A 21,554-nucleotide genomic window follows, 5' to 3' on the forward strand; every position below is an offset into this window, starting at 1 on the left:
GGTGACAGTTTTCGGTTTCGATTAGATTTTCCAGAGTTCGCATCAAGCTCAGCTTTTGCTCTTCTTAAGAGCTGCTTTTTCCTGACATTTTGTAAGTAGAAACATCTTACATTCTTCTTTTAAGTCTTCCCACAATATGGCATCTACGTTTCCTCCATTCGTTTTTTCCTTGATTAGGTTCCTAATGCTGTCCCATATCTCTTTGTCATCCAACAAACTCTCATTCAGCATTCAGCTTCCACAACTGTCATTCCTTGCGCCTCCTTGATGTTCTTTCCTTCTCTTCAAATATGGCTGTGACAAATGCATGATCTGAGAATGCGACGGGCTTCACCTTATAACGCACGCTGTGCGATGAGAGATCGCTAGACACGTAAAGCCGATCAAGCCTTGAGTGACAGTCGCCTTGCCAATGTGTAAAACCGTCATTATTTCTTCGCGCAAGTTCGGTAACATAGTCGCGCAAAAACTTTCGAAGCTATGGTAGGCTAGTATATCTGGAAGTCGCTTTTTCGAACAATCAGAAGCACGTAAAACACAGTTGAAGTCTCCGGCAAATATGGTACGGCACGGTGAGTCAAGATACTGCCTCAGGCCTGAAAAGAATTCTTTTCGCAGCGATGCGTCATTCGGAGCATGAATCGAAATGAGCTTGTATTCCGGTACACCAAATCCACACTGCATATACGGCGGGTCCTTGTCCCATTCGGGGTATACTAGTACCGCTGATTGTTTCTTTATCAAAATGTCCGTCCCTCAACAGACCCACTCCACCACGGCAGCTCGCTTGACGAGACTGAGACAAGGTTAAGCGTCGGTGCGGCAATGCAATAGATTTTGTGTGTGCGATGCGGCCAGAGTGTAACGCTGCGTGCAACCGCTCGACTGAAAAGAAAGTTGCCCGATTACCCGATTCTTTCTTTCTCTTTCTTTAGTGTCAGCCCTTTTTTAGGGCCATTACAGGAGTGGAGAAAAAAAATAAAACAAGCATCTGATTTAGGCAGGGCGTACAATGCATCTGAATACAACGTACACAAAATACATTGCAGTTGATATACATTGTAATAAAGAAAGCAAAAAAACCAGTCAATATCTCTTGAGGCATGTAAAAATAAGAACAATATACACAGATAATAACAAAATCATAAAATCAGATGATTCGCAAAGTCAGGTGATTAACGCACCATGCTCTCGGAATAAATAACGACATGCAAATTACTCAGAAAGTTACCAAAAGAGGCAGACTGAACTACGAAATCGGAAAGCATGTTCCACTCTTTTATCGTTCTGGGAAACAAGCTATATTAAAATGTGTTATTACGGGTTACTGGAGGGGGAATATACATGCTGTGGCGATGTCTAGAAGATTCATTAGTAGAAATTTCAAAATATTTCGGCCTATTAATTTTTATTTTATGATGGATAATAAGGAACAGGAACTTCGGCCTGTCATACTTAGTCCTTAATTCTAAATTGGGAAGATTTGCAAGCTGACATAGTTTTGAAGGGGAGTGATGTCGACCATATTTGTTGAAGATGAATCAGGAAGCTAACCTCTGAATCCTTTCCAGTTTTTTACGGTTTTTCTCTGTGTAAGGATCCCAGACAATTTTCGCGTACTCACTGATTGGTCATTACGCGATGTTCGTAATGAAACGATTACGCATTACGCGATGTACGTACGTGTAGCGAGCGCATACGGGACACACAAGACGACAGAGAAGGCGAACTTATCTGTCACTTAGCGTGCCCCGCTTGAGCTACATAAAGCTTCACTTAAGTTTGTAATCTCCTTGGAACGGAAGGAACACAGGTACTATTGACCAAGAACATGTGGCAGTCGATCAATGACTTGCACATACGTTTAATGTGTATCGTTCACTTATGGCTTGCACATGACTTACATGGTTCTTCCCCCCACACTCCACATTTTAAATTTTGTCACGAAGAAACAAAGTGCTGCTTTGTATGTAGTGCAATAGACAGCGTACGAACTTCAAATTATTCATGATTTATAGACAATACCGTTTGCGGCGCACCACTCCACGACACGGACGAAAACAGCGAAGTGCATTGGGGAGTAACTGTTGCCGTTCGTCCTGCCGTTGCTCTCTTTTCGACCAGGGACTAAACACTAACTCCTCAAAATTTGCACACGACACGCACAGTCCTGCAGTTAGTCCTTTGAGGGACGAAAGCGCCGTTTTTAGGACGAACAGCCCAGTTACTCCCGTTTTCCCCCGCATTTTTCTTAGAGATACGTTCAGGAGTGCGTCTTGGTTGTACCTGTAGTTCAGTAGCTATAATAAACACTGGTCGCTGCCCAGGTTCTCCACGAGATTGCTCCAAGTGTATTGACCTACCCCATGGTGAAGTCAGGACATGTGTCCCTGCTTACGCTGTTGCCTAATCGTGTTGGTTGATTTGGTTCCGTCAGCAGAGTCATGCGATAGAGCTCAAGAGCAAGCCTTTGGGTGTTTGGCAACGCCAGGCAGGGTGCGAGGCATTGAAGTCGCCCACAATGATCCTCTGTTTGCATAGATGCGCGAAAAGATGTCCGAACTCATGCTTCATCGCATTAGGTGCACTTTAGATATTAAGCACAAACAGGGTGCTACGGGAGCGAGAGCACGGGACCCATTCGAGAAGTACATGCGGTATGGCTGAGCTTTGGAGGCTGTGTTCGATAACGGTCATATGTTTGGACACTAACGGTGTGTACGTGTTGTAGCCGGGAAGTGTAGGAGTACAATGCACTTCCTGCAGCCCTATTACATCGGGGAGATGGGGCTGTGTGGCAGTGAATTGCGTCAGCGATCTGCGTTTCCGGCGGTAGCCCCTGCAATTCCATTGTCACACGCTTAGGAGTTGGGGGATAGTGCGAGTCACCCTACGGCTTCTGGCCATGATCAGCTATTATTTGTGCTTGGTTGATACCCAGGTGCTGTCCGGATGGCGGCACATCGGCCTGGGAGGTGCCGGGAAGAGATCTTTCCGGTGTTAGCGGGGTGGGTGTCGGTAATCGGGCAGGGCGAAGGTGTTACATCGTAAGGTTCCACCCAGCGCGCGCTCCGATCCCCGAATGAGACGAGTTCCGTGCAAGCATAAGAAGAAGCCTTTATTGATCGTAGAATCGGGCTTTTATAGCCAGGAGGGGAGAGGGGGAAGTGAGCACTGCTTGTGTCCACGTGTGACTAGCTTTGTCGTGATAAGCGGCGATGGCAGCCAGATAGGTTCCGTTGCTACATTTCTCTTCCCTTAAGATTGTAGAGACGCTGTGGTGGTTTCCGCTGTCGCTTTGAACGACGTAGCGGTACTTCGCCAGCATCTGCAGGTGGGGTGTCTTGCGTAGGCCCCTGGACAGGTGGTCGTACTGGGGACACTACCTGATTCGTGGATGGTTCTGTCTCTTCCTTGTTTTCGGGAATAGGTTCACACTGCCCCGGGCTTGACTGGGCCGAGCGCACCTGATCAACGTGCCGCCGTACGGGTCCCTCAGGTGTATCAATGGTGACCATTCGGGCGCCGGATACGGATACGGTTCTTCCCGGAGTCCACTTATCTCCCTGCCCGTAATTACGGACATGAACGGCGACATCCGCTGGCACCGTCCACTCGTCCGTTTTTGTAGATCCTGCATGAATGGGAGGGAATAATGCGTCCAAGCGGGAACGGATGCGGTAGCCTAAGAGAAGTTCAGAAGGACATTTTCCAGAACTGAGGGGAGTCCGTCTGTAATTAAAAAGAAGACGATCCAGGTTATCCCCTATGCTGCCGTTGCCCATCTTTCTGAGGCCGTCTTTAATGGTGCGAACAGCCCTTTCCGCTAACCCGTTTGATTGCGGGTGGTACACAGGCGTGCGCACGTGAGTTACATTATTCCGCTTCGTGAATGTCGCGAACTCCTCGCTGGTGAATTGTGTGCCATTATCTGTTACGATGGTACGGGGAATACCGAATCGACAGAATATATTCCTCAAGCAGCTCACAGTAGCAGAGGTGCTTGCTCTCTTCATGGGAACAGCCTCTATCCACTTGCTGTGGGCGTCTACAAGCACGAGGATCATTGTACCCGCGACCGGCCCAGCAAAGTCAGCGTGTACTCTTTCCCAGCTCTCCTCTGGCTTAGGCCAGTTCCTTGCTGGTGCGGCTGACGGCATAGGCAGGTTTTGAATGCATCTTTTACAGGAAGCGGATAGCCGTTCGATATCGCTATCGAGACCCGGCCACCAAAAAGAGGACCTGGCGACTGCCTTCATAGCCGAGGAACCCTGATGCGTTTCATGCAAGTGTTCCAACACTCGTGCGCGCAGTTTTTCTGGAATCACAACTCTCCGGCTCCAGTACAATAAATCATGTGCTACGGACAGCTCCAATCTCCGGTCAAGAAATGCTTTCATGTCCGCTTCCACAGCCTTACTTGCTGGCCAGCCCTGCTGTACATATCTTACGCCTTTTGATAAGATGTGGTCGATTGCCGTTTGTCGTTTTAACTCCGTCAGTGAAATAGTCCCGTCTGAGAAGGTTTCCAACGCTAGGAGATAATCAGCAGGCTCACCTCCGGCCTCCGACTCGTTCGTCTCTTGGGGCAAGCGGCTCAGGGCATCTGAATTTATGAGCAGCTTGCCAGGACAGTATTGTAGCCTGTAGCGGAATCCTCCGAGATACAACGCCCACCGCTGGATACGAGCAGCAGCCAGTGGTGGTGTAGGCCTGTCAGACTTCAGGAGGCCCAGGAGCGGCTGGTGGTCGGTGACCAAGGTGAACTCGTGGCCTGCAAGATAGTCCCGAAATTTAGATACACCAAACACGAGAGCCAGGGCCTCTCGCTCCAGCTGCGAATAATTTCGCTCGGCTTTGGTCAGCGTTCGGGAACGAAACCCGATGGGTCTGTTGACACTCCCATCAGTGTGACACAATGCGGCTCCAATACCATGCGGTGACGCATCACATTCTAGTTTCAGTGGTTTCTTAGGATCGAAGTGTACGAGCACTCCTGCCTCCCGCAGACTGCGCTTTGCCGTTAGAAACGCTGCTTTCTGCACGTTTTCCCACTTCCACCGCGAGTGTTTCTCGAGCAACTGGTACAGTGGTGCGAGCAGAGACGACATGTTAGGTAGAAACTTGGAATAGTATGTGAGCATGCCCAAAAACGAACGCAATTCACCGACATTCCGTGGTTCTGCAGCCTCTAAGATTGCTTCCACATTTTTTTCCATCGGGTGAAGACCTTCTTCATCTATTCTGTGCCCTAGATACGTGACAGACTGTTCATGGAACTTGCATTTGTCAAGCCGCAGTTTTACTCCACGCTCTCTGAATCGTTGCAGCACGAGCCGTAAATCCTGGCCACCTTCATCTTTTTCCGATACCAAAACATCATCCAGATAAGCCTGAACACATGATAAGCCCTGCAAAACAGTCTCAATTTTCCGCTGGAAGATAGCTGGTGCCGAAGCAATACCAAACGGCAATCTATTGTACGCAAATAGCCCGCGGTGCGTGTTGATAACGCAAAGCTTCCGCGAGTCTTCATCCAAGAGAATTTGATTATACGCATCACGTAAGTCGAGGGTGCTGAAATACTTGCCTCCGTTCAGGCTAGCGAACATATCATCGATCAGAGGCAAGGGGTATTGCTCCAACTCGCAGCATTGGTTTAAAGTGACTTTAAAATCACCGCAAAGTCTCACGGTGCCATCCTTTTTCAAAACCGGCACAATGGGCGTAGCCCACTCCGAGTGTGTGACGGGTGACAGCACTGGTTGGCCGAGTGCAGTCGGCCGTTTCGATAGCGACTGCCACAGAACGGCCACAGAAGGTACGGCCACAGAAGGTAAGGATGCTATCTTTGTGTTTCTCGTGAAGGGAGCGTTTGGATAAAGGTGGAGAGATTGAAAGTTGGCCGAGTGCAGTCGCTATCTGTTGTTTAATATCGGCCACTATCTGCTGGACAGCGGGTTGCAGGGCCTGCTGTATTAACTGTTGAAGCGGAGCTATGACTTGAGCCATAATGACCTCTTTCATTTTTTTCCGCCTTTCCGCCTGCATTATAGTCACCAATTGAGTCTTTAGGGAGACGGCCATTTCTTTCAGTGCCTGTTGTGTGCAATAGTCTGTGCGAGAGGTTTGCAGGGAGTCGTTAAGACGCGGCTCATTGTCGGTCATCATGGGTTGCGGAGTAGGTGGGGGCTGTGAGACGGAAGGGGGGGAACTGCGCTGCCCTCTCGCTCTTTCTTGTCGGATCCCTTTTTCTTATAGCCACGGTCCCTCGAACGGCCATGGCTGTGAGTCCGGCCCCAACGTTGCATACTGGTTGGCGCGGTCGGTAGATGTGGCAGCGGAGTTCTGCTCCGTACATACGGACGTAGTGGGGTGCATGGGTGCCGGAGAATGTGATCAGGGCCGTATTCGTAGGTCCCATATTGCGAGCGTGTAGAACAGGAGCTTCTGAGCAACGGAGGTTTTTTCAGACGCGTCGTTGTGGTGGTGTTGGGTTCAAGGCCTGAGACTACACCCTTGCAAGAGTTGTCGGGGGCAGCTACATACGCTTGGACGGCGTGTTGGGTAACGACCATGCAGATAAATTGAACTATCTGAAGCCATGCCGCGAGGTTCTCGTCCGGTGTGCTGCGAATAATAAGTTTGTTGAGAACGGCACTGTCTAGCCTCACTGCTATGCCGATGGCTCGGGCAACAGAAGGTTAAGGCCACGCACCGAGATTCCGACCATCTCTCGGGCGGAACACAATCTTGTAATCGTCAATAGACAGTGGTGGGAGTCGCGCATTTGTCTTGCGGGGTGCTTGGGGCGCCGGAGGAGGTGACAGGTTCGCAGCAGCTTGAGCTAAGCGTTTCTTTTTCCGAGCGACAAGAAACCAATTAGTGTCCTCCTCATCCTGACCGGACGAAGCGTCGGCGTCCATGGTGTCAGAGAATCGGGCGCCGAGGGTCTCCATCTGAGCGGAGTATGCGTGGAAATTGGCGTGGGAAAGGACGCGCACCCGCGTCTAGGCTGGCGAGGCACGGATAAGGCTTAGCGCGGCGGTCCCGGTGGTGCAAAACTTCCAAAGTCGAGGATCTCACCTGATCTTGGGGAAATTGATCTCGATCAATGCCGCTCACCGAGTTGCGTCGGTTGATAGTATTTCCAGTGGGGAGAAAGCAGGGGAACCACTCGTCGAAGGTTCGCGATGCGGAGCCCATACGGAGTGCGGCCAGTCGCTACGACAACAGGTGGCGCTCGCGACAGTTGTAAGGCCGTTACTTATTCACCTGCATTTTCGGCACTGGCACCCTAGCAAATCAACCTGGCATGACGGAAAAGCAGCCCCACGCGGAGAGGCATTGGTCCGTGCGGGCAGTGGTCTGGGCTGAACAACCAATGGCGGATGAGCGTAGTTCGCGCCTCCGATGCGTGGAGCGCGGAATTTTCTAAAGGGTCTACTACGTGCGGCTTTTCGCGCCTCCTTCCCTTTCTTTGGACCTCTCCACCACTCGGGTGGTTCCCCCGTTGTTGGCCTGCTGAGGAGCTAGCGACTGGCCGCTTCTCAGCTGCGGACACCGCCCCTGCAGCGCCCGGGCTTTGTGAGCGACTGACCGCCCCAGGGCCCGAGCGCAGATCTACGCAAATTGAGCTGAGCCATTAGAGAGTTTTCGGTTAGGGGACGCAAGCGTTAGGGCACGCAAACCACCGGGCGTACGAAAGAACCCAAAGCGAGCACACAAGAGCGCGAATGGCCCGGAGTTTGCGTCCCCCAACGCTTGGGTGCGGCTTACCTCCCCTAACCTAGAACTCTCTATTATCAACCTATTGCGTGTTTTCTCCATTTGCGGGTTTCGTCTCAGCCGTGCGGAACGCTCCGCCACTGTGGTTTTGTTTGTGTCTGTAGTTGCCAATGCTAGCGTGTATAACTAAGGTGAATAAACGCCTTAGTCAAAGACTCGCCCTGTCCCCCTGGCCCACCGTGGTCGCAACTCACTGCGAACCGCGGGTCACAGCTCTGACTGTTAGGGGCGCTGCGAAAGTGCTAGCGAGCGAATGCCGCTCCGCTAGCATGGTGCGATCCAGAGAAGGGTCAAGTGCGCGCACGCGCGGTATTGAGCAACGCCTACAAGATCGATGACTTTCATTTGCCGCAAAAAGAAAAATAGTCAGAAATATCACATCACACGATTGAATATGTCAATGCTTGACAAATGCTTTTAGTTCGCTAAATGTGTTTGCAAAGCGTTCAGCTGTATTTTCTTTTCACACTACATGTTTTGTGAAATTCTAGACTCCTGTTTATCTCACAGCGCTCCCCAGATTTGTGAATTTCAAGCGCTTCAATGATTTCTCTAGTGTGTTTGTTTTTATTGCGACTGATAATTTGTGTGTTATCGAACAACGGATTGCAACCGTTGTCTCTGCAATGAATACCGAGATGACCTGAAACGGAGTTAAAAACATGATTATTGTGCTCCTTTAATCGTTCATTGAGACAGCATCCCGTCTGACCAATGTATTCGCGGCCGCAGGAAAGGGGAATGTTGTAAACAACACCTACAGCACACGTGACAAAGCGGTTATGATGGTTGGTTCTGCAGCAGTTTTTCTCCTTGGGATAGCAGTTGACCTGCCTGCATAAGCGTGACAACTTTTGTGGTGCCGAAAACACAACGTCGACACCAGCACGCCGGCCAACTTTCTTGAGATTATGGGACAAGGTGTGAATGTAAGGGATGACGGTGACTCTGTTCCTGGGAGTGGCAGAATCGGGGTGACTAGCTTTTTCTTGCTTTTGCAAACTTCCGGCTACTGACGTCAGCAGACTGCCCGGGTAGCCCGATTGCTTAAGTCTCCGGGCCTGTTTCCCGAAACAGGTTTCCATTAAGTGGTGACATGACTTTGAAAGGGAATTGGTGAAGCATAGGCTAACGATTTCCCGCTTGATGAGCTTGGAATGCGCTGAGCTAAAAGGTAAAAGAGCTTTGCTAGCTCTGGGTTCATACATCCAGCATAGCTGGTTGTTCCTAAAACTGAGTCGAACATCTAAAAACCTAATCGAATCGGCAACAGGCAGTTCATGGGTTAAAACAAATGGGTGAAGACATTCTTCAAACAATGATAAGGCATCACGGCAGCTAGTTTCGACAGTGTCGGCGTCAGTATCTAAAAGGACTAAAAAATCATCTACAAACCTAAAAACTTTTTCCACGAAAGATGGAAGGCGTTTGGAAAGTGCACGGCCGTGAGTGGCTAGCAAGATGTCACTCAGCACGGGCGCTATGCATGAACCGATGCAAACTCCGTCCCTTTGTAGGTACGTCTTCCCGTTCCAAGTGGCGAACGTCGACTTCAAGTACGTATCTAAAAGCTCCAAAAATCCCCCTATAGTGATACCAGTGGCGTTCTGGAAGGCTACGTTGCCAAACTTGTCAATGCAATCGGAGACAGCGACGACCACCGCGTCATGGGGCAACGAATAATAAAGATCCTTAATGTCAATGGAAAAGGCTAATAACGCTCGGCCGTGATGATTTTTCAGAAATTCTATGGTCTGTCCAGATCCGGTCACCCTAAAAGGATCATCAATTGTGAGGCATTTCAAATGTGTCTGCAAAAACTTCGCAAGGGACTGCTGCTGGGTGTCCGCCTCTGACACGATCACACGTAAAGGCCAGTCCACCTTGTGAGTTTTAACAGAGAAAAACATTTATAGGCCCAAGTTCACACTGTTTTTTAGTGATGAGGCTAATTTGGGTAGATTTAGTTTCTCACAAAGTTTTTGTGCTCTTTTCCTAACGACGGAGAGCACCGCATCATCACGACATGAAAAGGACGCATCAATAGCCTCTTTAGCTTTGCGCATAAAGGTAGTCTTAGGCATGACGGCAAGTCCCGCTTCTTTGTCGAAAGTGAGCAGAGATAGGGAGTTGCTTCGCAAAAACTGTACAGTGCTTCTCAGGGGGAGTTTACATTGAGGCTTTTTGCATCTTAAGAGGGCGTCAACGCCTTCTGAGGTGCACCTGTTCACTTCGGACTCTGGGGCGCGACACGACACTTGCCTCACAAGCGTCAATAGTTCCGGGGCACTCTTACTTGGCTGGACGGCGAATTTTGGGCCTTGGCCAAGAACACACCGCACGTGCGTCGGGAGAGACACACCGTCCAACGTGTGCACTATAGGCGTGCTGCTCACTTTCTTTTTGGGTAGCCAGGAGCGAAGCCACATAAGCGTCCGCTTATGTGGCTTCGCTTTTAATATTTAATATTTTAATATTTAATATTTAACCACATGATTTGCATATTGTTTGTTGGAAGCTGAGTCCTGAACACGTGCCACCTTTCTGTTCTTTCTATTGTGCCGTAGCGTGGTATTTAAACCTTGGTTATGTGCGCAATAAAATTGTTGTAAGTCAGCGCTCTTTCCTGTCCCTTCTCTCCCGTTTCCATGTAGATCGTCGCGCTGCTAACCAAAAATGTAATTCTTTCCTCATTTTTATGCTCAAATAAGGCACATGTAGCTACCTGACTTTCTTGATTGCTTGTCATTGAAACCGATTATAGGGGAAAACTGCGGACAGCTTTCGCAAGAAACCAATATCACGAAATTATCCTATGCTGCTTTGACAGTGCATATATACGGCTTAAGAAAAAGACATATGTATAGGCACTCGCATCATTCTTTCTTTGGCATTTCTTTCGATTATGTGCACATCAACGTTAACTCATCCAGATAACTTTCAGATATACAGTCAAGTTTCTTAAATGAGGTGAATGTTCACTTACTCTTCACAGCAGCCACTTTCTCTGGCGTTACCAGAAGCTTCCCAGATGCATCAGAGATAGTCCGGCAGGCCTGCCCAGTTGGGCTTCTTTCCCAAGCTTGCGTTGGTGTCCACAGGTGCTGTGCCACATCTAATGCGCACTTGGCTTCGGAGGTACACTTTAGTATGTAATGTCACTTGTTGAGTGGCATCACAAATCCCACACCAATCTGTACCTGCTATAAAGATATAAAGTATATTTTTCTCTGACCAGTAATCCTAACACTAAAACACACTTGCATAAAACAATATTGTATAGGTTACTTCCTTTGATTTCTGATAAAACCCCACAATTTACCATTTGTGCCCCTCGAACAAGCGTTATAAAAATGGGGTTAAACCCACTCTTACCACGAAATTAACCTTTCTGTAAAGGATAACACTACCATACAAGTGTTGCTAAACTAATACAATTTCCCCACCTTGTGGGCAGCAAGCAGTCATATTTTAAACAGTTTAACCTTGCAATGAGGAAATAGATGGAGAAAGCAAAAAATAGGTTCAAATAGGCGCAGTACCACGCAGAGAACAGTGCAAGAACGAGTGCCATCGTAGGCTCCGAGATTGCGAGCAGTGTCACACTGAGAACAGAGCACACGTGCAGTACCACGCAGACCACAGTGCAAGAACGAGTGCCATCGTAGGCTCCGAGATTGCGAGCAGTGTCACACTGAGAACAGAGCACACGTGCAGTACCACGCAGACCACAGTGCAAGAACGAGTGCCATCGTAGGCTCCGAGATTGCAAGCAGTGTCACACGGAGAACAGAGCACACGTGCAGTACCACGCAGACAACAGTGCAAGAACGAGTGCCATCGTAGGCTCCGAGATTGCAAGCAGTGTCACACTGAGAACAGAGCACACGTGCAGCACCACGCAGACCACAGTGCAAGAACGAGTGCCATCGTAGGCTCCGAGATTGCGAGCAGTGTCACACTGAGAACAGAGCACACGTGCAGTACCACGCAGACAACAGTGCAAGAACGAGTGCCATCGTAGGCTCCGAGATTGCGAGCAGTGTCACACTGAGAACAGAGCACACGTGCAGTACCACGCAGACAACAGTGCAAGAACGAGTGCCATCGTAGGCTCCGAGATTGCGAGCAGTGTCACACTGAGAACAGAGCACACGTGCAGTACCACGCAGACAACAGTGCAAGAACGAGTGCCATCGTAGGCTCCGAGATTGCGAGCAGTGTCACACTGAGAACAGAGCACACGTGCAGTACCACGCAGACAACAGTGCAAGAACGAGTGCCATCGTAGGCTCCGAGATTGCGAGCAGTGTCACACTGAGAACAGAGCACACGTGCAGTACCACGCAGACAACAGTGCAAGAACGAGTGCCATCGTAGGCTCCGAGATTGCGAGCAGTGTCACACTGAGAACAGAGCACACGTGCAGTACCACGCAGACAACAGTGCAAGAACGAGTGCCATCGTAGGCTCCGAGATTGCGAGCAGTGTCACACTGAGAACAGAGCACACGTGCAGTACCACGCAGACCACAGTGCAAGAACGAGTGCCATCGTAGGCTCCGAGATTGCGAGCAGTGTCACACTGAGAACAGAGCACACGTGCAGCACCACGCAGACAACAGTGCAAGAACGAGTGCCATCGTAGGCTCCGAGATTGCGAGCAGTGTCACACTCAGAACAGAGCACACGTGCAGTACCACGCAGACAACAGTGCAAGAACGAGTGCCATCGTAGGCTCCGAGATTGCGAGCAGTGTCACACTGAGAACAGAGCACACGTGCAGTACCACGCAGACCACAGTGCAAGAACGAGTGCCATCGTGGCCTCCGAGTTTGCAAGCAGTGTCACACTGAGAACAGAGCACACGTGCAGTACCACGCAGACCACAGTGCAAGAACGAGTGCCATCGTAGGCTCCGAGATTGCGAGCAGTGTCACACTGAGAACAGAGCACACGTGCAGTACCACGCAGACAACAGTGCCGACGAGTGCCATCGTAGGCGAGCAGTGTCACACTGAGAACAGAGCACACGTGCAGTACCACGCAGACCACAGTGCAAGAACGAGTGCCATCGTAGGCTCCGAGATTGCGAGCAGTGTCACACTGAGAACAGAGCACACGTGCAGTACCACGCAGACCACAGTGCAAGAACGAGTGCCATCGTAGGCTCCGAGATTGCGAGCAGTGTCACACTGAGAACAGAGCACACGTGCAGTACCACGCAGACCACAGTGCAAGAACGAGTGCCATCGTAGGCTCCGAGATTGCGAGCAGTGTCACACTGAGAACAGAGCACACGTGCAGTACCACGCAGACCACAGTGCAAGAACGAGTGCCATCGTAGGCTCCGAGATTGCGAGCAGTGTCACACTGAGAACAGAGCACACGTGCAGTACCACGCAGACAACAGTGCAAGAACGAGTGCCATCGTAGGCTCCGAGATTGCGAGCAGTGTCACACTGAGAACAGAGCACACGTGCAGTACCACGCAGACCACAGTGCAAGAACGAGTGCCATCGTAGGCTCCGAGATTGCGAGCAGTGTCACACTGAGAACAGAGCACACGTGCAGTACCACGCAGACAACAGTGCAAGAACGAGTGCCATCGTAGGCTCCGAGATTGCGAGCAGTGTCACACTGAGAACAGAGCACACGTGCAGTACCACGCAGACAACAGTGCAAGAACGAGTGCCATCGTAGGCTCCGAGATTGCGAGCAGTGTCACACTGAGAACAGAGCACACGTGCAGTACCACGCAGACAACAGTGCAAGAACGAGTGCCATCGTAGGCTCCGAGATTGCGAGCAGTGTCACACTGAGAACAGAGCACACGTGCAGTACCACGCAGACCACAGTGCAAGAACGAGTGCCATCGTAGGCTCCGAGATTGCGAGCAGTGTCACACTGAGAACAGAGCACACGTGCAGTACCACGCAGACAACAGTGCAAGAACGAGTGCCATCGTAGGCTCCGAGATTGCGAGCAGTGTCACACTGAGAACAGAGCACACGTGCAGTACCACGCAGACCACAGTGCAAGAACGAGTGCCATCGTAGGCTCCGAGATTGCGAGCAGTGTCACACTGAGAACAGAGCACACGTGCAGTACCACGCAGACAACAGTGCAAGAACGAGTGCCATCGTAGGCTCCGAGATTGCGAGCAGTGTCACACTGAGAACAGAGCACACGTGCAGTACCACGCAGACAACAGTGCAAGAACGAGTGCCATCGTAGGCTCCGAGATTGCGAGCAGTGTCACACTGAGAACAGAGCACACGTGCAGTACCACGCAGACAACAGTGCAAGAACGAGTGCCATCGTAGGCTCCGAGATTGCGAGCAGTGTCACACTGAGAACAGAGCACACGTGCAGTACCACGCAGACCACAGTGCAAGAACGAGTGCCATCGTAGGCTCCGAGATTGCGAGCAGTGTCACACTGAGAACAGAGCACACGTGCAGTACCACGCAGACCACAGTGCAAGAACGAGTGCCATCGTAGGCTCCGAGATTGCGAGCAGTGTCACACTGAGAACAGAGCACACGTGCAGTACCACGCAGACAACAGTGCAAGAACGAGTGCCATCGTAGGCTCCGAGATTGCGAGCAGTGTCACACTGAGAACAGAGCACACGTGCAGTACCACGCAGACAACAGTGCAAGAACGAGTGCCATCGTAGGCTCCGAGATTGCGAAGCAGTGTCACACTGAGAACAGAGCACACGTGCAGTACCACGCAGACCACAGTGCAAGAACGAGTGCCATCGTAGGCTCCGAGATTGCGAGCAGTGTCACACTGAGAACAGAGCACACGTGCAGTACCACGCAGACCACAGTGCAAGAACGAGTGCCATCGTAGGCTCCGAGATTGCGAGCAGTGTCACACTGAGAACAGAGCACACGTGCAGTACCACGCAGACAACAGTGCAAGAACGAGTGCCATCGTAGGCTCCGAGATTGCGAGCAGTGTCACACTGAGAACAGAGCACACGTGCAGTACCACGCAGACCACAGTGCAAGAACGAGTGCCATCGTAGGCTCCGAGATTGCGAGCAGTGTCACACTGAGAACAGAGCACACGTGCAGTACCACGCAGACCACAGTGCAAGAACGAGTGCCATCGTAGGCTCCGAGATTGCGAGCAGTGTCACACTGAGAACAGAGCACACGTGCAGTACCACGCAGACAACAGTGCAAGAACGAGTGCCATCGTAGGCTCCGAGATTGCGAGCAGTGTCACACTGAGAACAGAGCACACGTGCAGTACCACGCAGACAACAGTGCAAGAACGAGTGCCATCGTAGGCTCCGAGATTGCGAGCAGTGTCACACTGAGAACAGAGCACACGTGCAGTACCACGCAGACCACAGTGCAAGAACGAGTGCCATCGTAGGCTCCGAGATTGCGAGCAGTGTCACACTGAGAACAGAGCACACGTGCAGTACCACGCAGACAACAGTGCAAGAACGAGTGCCATCGTAGGCTCCGAGATTGCGAGCAGTGTCACACTGAGAACAGAGCACACGTGCAGTACCACGCAGACCACAGTGCAAGAACGAGTGCCATCGTAGGCTCCGAGATTGCGAGCAGTGTCACACTGAGAACAGAGCACACGTGCAGTACCACGCAGACCACAGTGCAAGAACGAGTGCCATCGTAGGCTCCGAGATTGCGAGCAGTGTCACACTGAGAACAGAGCACACGTGCAGTACCACGCAGACAACAGTGCAAGAACGAGTGCCATCGTAGGCTCCGAGATTGCGAGCAGTGTCACACTGAGAACAGAGCACACGTGCAGTACCACGCAGACAACAGTGCAAGAACGAGTGCCATCGTAGGCTCCGAGATTGCGAGCAGTGTCACACTGAGAACAGAGCACACGTGCAGTACCACGCAGACAACAGTGCAAGAACGAGTGCCATCGTAGGCTCCGAGATTGCGAGCAGTGTCACACTGAGAACAGAGCACACGTGCAGTACCACGCAGACAACAGTGCAAGAACGAGTGCCATCGTAGGCTCCGAGATTGCGAGCAGTGTCACACTGAGAACAGAGCACACGTGCAGTACCACGCAGACAACAGTGCAAGAACGAGTGCCATCGTAGGCTCCGAGATTGCGAGCAGTGTCACACTGAGAACAGAGCACACGTGCAGTACCACGCAGACAACAGTGCAAGAACGAGTGCCATCGTAGGCTCCGAGATTGCGAGCAGTGTCACACTGAGAACAGAGCACACGTGCAGTACCACGCAGACAACAGTGCAAGAACGAGTGCCATCGTAGGCTCCGAGATTGCGAGCAGTGTCACACTGAGAACAGAGCACACGTGCAGTACCACGCAGACAACAGTGCAAGAACGAGTGCCATCGTAGGCTCCGAGATTGCGAGCAGTGTCACACTGAGAACAGAGCACACGTGCAGTACCACGCAGACAACAGTGCAAGAACGAGTGCCATCGTAGGCTCCGAGATTGCGAGCAGTGTCACACTGAGAACAGAGCACACGTGCAGTACCACGCAGACAACAGTGCAAGAACGAGTGCCATCGTAGGCTCCGAGATTGCGAGCAGTGTCACACTGAGAACAGAGCACACGTGCAGTACCACGCAGACCACAGTGCAAGAACGAGTGCCATCGTAGGCTCCGAGATTGCGAGCAGTGTCACACTGAGAACAGAGCACACGTGCAGTACCACGCAGACAACAGTGCAAGAACGAGTGCCATCGTAGGCTCCGAGATTGCGAGCAGTGTCACACTGAGAACAGAGCACACGTGCAGTACCACGCAGACCACAGTGCAAGAACGAGTGCCATCGTAGGCTCCGAGATTGCGAGCAGTGTCACACTGAGAACAGAGCACACGTGCAGTACCACGCAGACAACAGTGCAAGAACGAGTGCCATCGTAGGCTCCGAGATTGCGAGCAGTGTCACACTGAGAACAGAGCACACGTGCAGTACCACGCAGACCACAGTGCAAGAACGAGTGCCATCGTAGGCTCCGAGATTGCGAGCAGTGTCACACTGAGAACAGAGCACACGTGCAGTACCACGCAGACCACAGTGCAAGAACGAGTGCCATCGTAGGCTCCGAGATTGCGAGCAGTGTCACACTGAGAACAGAGCACACGTGCAGTACCACGCAGACAACAGTGCAAGAACGAGTGCCATCGTAGGCTCCGAGATTGCGAGCAGTGTCACACTGAGAACAGAGCACACGTGCAGTACCACGCAGACAACAGTGCAAGAACGAGTGCCATCGTAGGCTCCGAGATTGCGAGCAGTGTCACACTGAGAACAGAGCACACGTGCAGTACCACGCAGACAACAGTGCAAGAACGAGTGCCATCGTAGGCTCCGAGATTGCGAGCAGTGTCACACTGAGAACAGAGCACACGTGCAGTACCACGCAGACAACAGTGCAAGAACGAGTGCCATCGTAGGCTCCGAGATTGCGAGCAGTGTCACACTGAGAACAGAGCACACGTGCAGTACCACGCAGACAACAGTGCAAGAACGAGTGCCATCGTAGGCTCCGAGATTGCAAGCAGTGTCACACTGAGAACAGAGCACACGTGCAGTACCACGCAGACAACAGTGCAAGAACGAGTGCCATCGTAGGCTCCGAGATTGCGAGCAGTGTCACACTGAGAACAGAGCACACGTGCAGTACCACGCAGACAACAGTGCAAGAACGAGTGCCATCGTAGGCTCCGAGATTGCGAGCAGTGTCACACTGAGAACAGAGCACACGTGCAGTACCACGCAGACAACAGTGCAAGAACGAGTGCCATCGTAGGCTCCGAGATTGCGAGCAGTGTCACACTGAGAACAGAGCACACGTGCAGTACCACGCAGACAACAGTGCAAGAACGAGTGCCATCGTAGGCTCCGAGATTGCGAGCAGTGTCACACTGAGAACAGAGCACACGTGCAGTACCACGCAGACAACAGTGCAAGAACGAGTGCCATCGTAGGCTCCGAGATTGCGAGCAGTGTCACACTGAGAACAGAGCACACGTGCAGTACCACGCAGACAACAGTGCAAGAACGAGTGCCATCGTAGGCTCCGAGATTGCGAGCAGTGTCACACTGAGAACAGAGCACACGTGCAGTACCACGCAGACAACAGTGCAAGAACGAGTGCCATCGTAGGCTCCGAGATTGCGAGCAGTGTCACACTGAGAACAGAGCACACGTGCAGTACCACGCAGACAACAGTGCAAGAACGAGTGCCATCGTAGGCTCCGAGATTGCGAGCAGTGTCACACTGAGAACAGAGCACACGTGCAGTACCACGCAGACAACAGTGCAAGAACGAGTGCCATCGTAGGCTCCGAGATTGCGAGCAGTGTCACACTGAGAACAGAGCACACGTGCAGTACCACGCAGACCACAGTGCAAGAACGAGTGCCATCGTAGGCTCCGAGATTGCGAGCAGTGTCACACTGAGAACAGAGCACACGTGCAGTACCACGCAGACAACAGTGCAAGAACGAGTGCCATCGTAGGCTCCGAGATTGCGAGCAGTGTCACACTGAGAACAGAGCACACGTGCAGTACCACGCAGACCACAGTGCAAGAACGAGTGCCATCGTAGGCTCCGAGATTGCGAGCAGTGTCACACTGAGAACAGAGCACACGTGCAGTACCACGCAGACCACAGTGCAAGAACGAGTGCCATCGTAGGCTCCGAGATTGCGAGCAGTGTCACACTGAGAACAGAGCACACGTGCAGTACCACGCAGACAACAGTGCAAGAACGAGTGCCATCGTAGGCTCCGAGATTGCGAGCAGTGTCACACTGAGAACAGAGCACACGTGCAGTACCACGCAGACCACAGTGCAAGAACGAGTGCCATCGTAGGCTCCGAGATTGCGAGCAGTGTCACACTGAGAACAGAGCACACGTGCAGTACCACGCAGACAACAGTGCAAGAACGAGTGCCATCGTAGGCTCCGAGATTGCGAGCAGTGTCACACTGAGAACAGAGCACACGTGCAGTACCACGCAGACAACAGTGCAAGAACGAGTGCCATCGTAGGCTCCGAGATTGCGAGCAGTGTCACACTGAGAACAGAGCACACGTGCAGTACCACGCAGACCACAGTGCAAGAACGAGTGCCATCGTAGGCTCCGAGATTGCGAGCAGTGTCACACTGAGAACAGAGCACACGTGCAGTACCACGCAGACAACAGTGCAAGAACGAGTGCCATCGTAGGCTCCGAGATTGCGAGCAGTGTCACACTGAGAACAGAGCACACGTGCAGTACCACGCAGACAACAGTGCAAGAACGAGTGCCATCGTAGGCTCCGAGATTGCGAGCAGTGTCACACTGAGAACAGAGCACACGTGCAGTACCACGCAGACAACAGTGCAAGAACGAGTGCCATCGTAGGCTCCGAGATTGCGAGCAGTGTCACACTGAGAACAGAGCACACGTGCAGTACCACGCAGACCACAGTGCAAGAACGAGTGCCATCGTAGGCTCCGAGATTGCGAGCAGTGTCACACTGAGAACAGAGCACACGTGCAGTACCACGCAGACAACAGTGCAAGAACGAGTGCCATCGTAGGCTCCGAGATTGCGAGCAGTGTCACACTGAGAACAGAGCACACGTGCAGTACCACGCAGACAACAGTGCAAGAACGAGTGCCATCGTAGGCTCCGAGATTGCGAGCAGTGTCACACTGAGAACAGAGCACACGTGCAGTACCACGCAGACAACAGTGCAAGAACGAGTGCCATCGTAGGCTCCGAGATTGCGAGCAGTGTCACACTGAGAACAGAGCACACGTGCAGTACCACGCAGACAACAGTGCAAGAACGAGTGCCATCGTAGGCTCCGAGATTGCGAGCAGTGTCACACTGAGAACAGAGCACACGTGCAGTACCACGCAGACAACAGTGCAAGAACGAGTGCCATCGTAGGCTCCGAGATTGCGAGCAGTGTCACACTGAGAACAGAGCACACGTGCAGTACCACGCAGACAACAGTGCAAGAACGAGTGCCATCGTAGGCTCCGAGATTGCGAGCAGTGTCACACTGAGAACAGAGCACACGTGCAGTACCACGCAGACAACAGTGCAAGAACGAGTGCCATCGTAGGCTCCGAGATTGCGAGCAGTGTCACACTGAGAACAGAGCACACGTGCAGTACCACGCAGACCACAGTGCAAGAACGAGTGCCATCGTAGGCTCCGAGATTGCGAGCAGTGTCACACTGAGAACAGAGCACACGTGCAGTACCACGCAGACCACAGTGCAAGAACGAGTGCCATCGTAGGCTCCGAGATTGCGAGCAGTGTCACACTGAGAACAGAGCACACGTGCAGTACCACGCAGACAACAGTGCAAGAACGAGTGCCATCGTAGGCTCCGAGATTGCGAGCAGTGTCACACTGAGAACAGAGCACACGTGCAGTACCACGCAGACCACAGTGCAAGAACGAGTGCCATCGTAGGCTCCGAGATTGCGAGCAGTGTCACACTGAGAACAGAGCACACGTGCAGTACCACGCAGACCACAGTGCAAGAACGAGTGCCATCGTAGGCTCCGAGATTGCGAGCAGTGTCACACTGAGAACAGAGCACACGTGCAGTACCACGCAGACCACAGTGCAAGAACGAGTGCCATCGTAGGCTCCGAGATTGCGAGCAGTGTCACACTGAGAACAGAGCACACGTGCAGTACCACGCAGACAACAGTGCAAGAACGAGTGCCATCGTAGGCTCCGAGATTGCGAGCAGTGTCACACTGAGAACAGAGCACACGTGCAGTACCACGCAGACAACAGTGCAAGAACGAGTGCCATCGTAGGCTCCGAGATTGCGAGCAGTGTCACACTGAGAACAGAGCACACGTGCAGTACCACGCAGACCACAGTGCAAGAACGAGTGCCATCGTAGGCTCCGAGATTGCGAGCAGTGTCACACTGAGAACAGAGCACACGTGCAGTACCACGCAGACAACAGTGCAAGAACGAGTGCCATCGTAGGCTCCGAGATTGCGAGCAGTGTCACACTGAGAACAGAGCACACGTGCAGTACCACGCAGACCACAGTGCAAGAACGAGTGCCATCGTAGGCTCCGAGATTGCGAGCAGTGTCACACTGAGAACAGAGCACACGTGCAGTACCACGCAGACAACAGTGCAAGAACGAGTGCCATCGTAGGCTCCGAGATTGCGAGCAGTGTCACACTGAGAACAGAGCACACGTGCAGTACCACGCAGACAACAGTGCAAGAACGAGTGCCATCGTAGGCTCCGAGATTGCGAGCAGTGTCACACTGAGAACAGAGCACACGTGCAGTACCACGCAGACCACAGTGCAAGAACGAGTGCCATCGTAGGCTCCGAGATTGCGAGCAGTGTCACACTGAGAACAGAGCACACGTGCAGTACCACGCAGACAACAGTGCAAGAACGAGTGCCATCGTAGGCTCCGAGATTGCGAGCAGTGTCACACTGAGAACAGAGCACACGTGCAGTACCACGCAGACAACAGTGCAAGAACGAGTGCCATCGTAGGCTCCGAGATTGCGAGCAGTGTCACACTGAGAACAGAGCACACGTGCAGTACCACGCAGACAACAGTGCAAGAACGAGTGCCATCGTAGGCTCCGAGATTGCGAGCAGTGTCACACTGAGAACAGAGCACACGTGCAGTACCACGCAGACCACAGTGCAAGAACGAGTGCCATCGTAGGCTCCGAGATTGCGAGCAGTGTCACACTGAGAACAGAGCACACGTGCAGTACC

General features: G+C 52.1%; 1 pseudogene; it reads right to left on the bottom strand.

Annotated features, from left to right (window-relative positions):
• Nucleotides 1-3,133: 3,133 nt before the first annotated feature.
• On the bottom strand, nt 3,134-9,854 carry LOC125942678 (uncharacterized; annotated as a pseudogene).
• Between the last annotated feature and the right edge of the window lie 11,700 nt (nt 9,855-21,554).

This window comes from Dermacentor silvarum, chromosome 1, assembly GCF_013339745.2.
Source record: "Dermacentor silvarum isolate Dsil-2018 chromosome 1, BIME_Dsil_1.4, whole genome shotgun sequence".
Classification (NCBI taxonomy): domain Eukaryota; kingdom Metazoa; phylum Arthropoda; class Arachnida; order Ixodida; family Ixodidae; genus Dermacentor; species Dermacentor silvarum.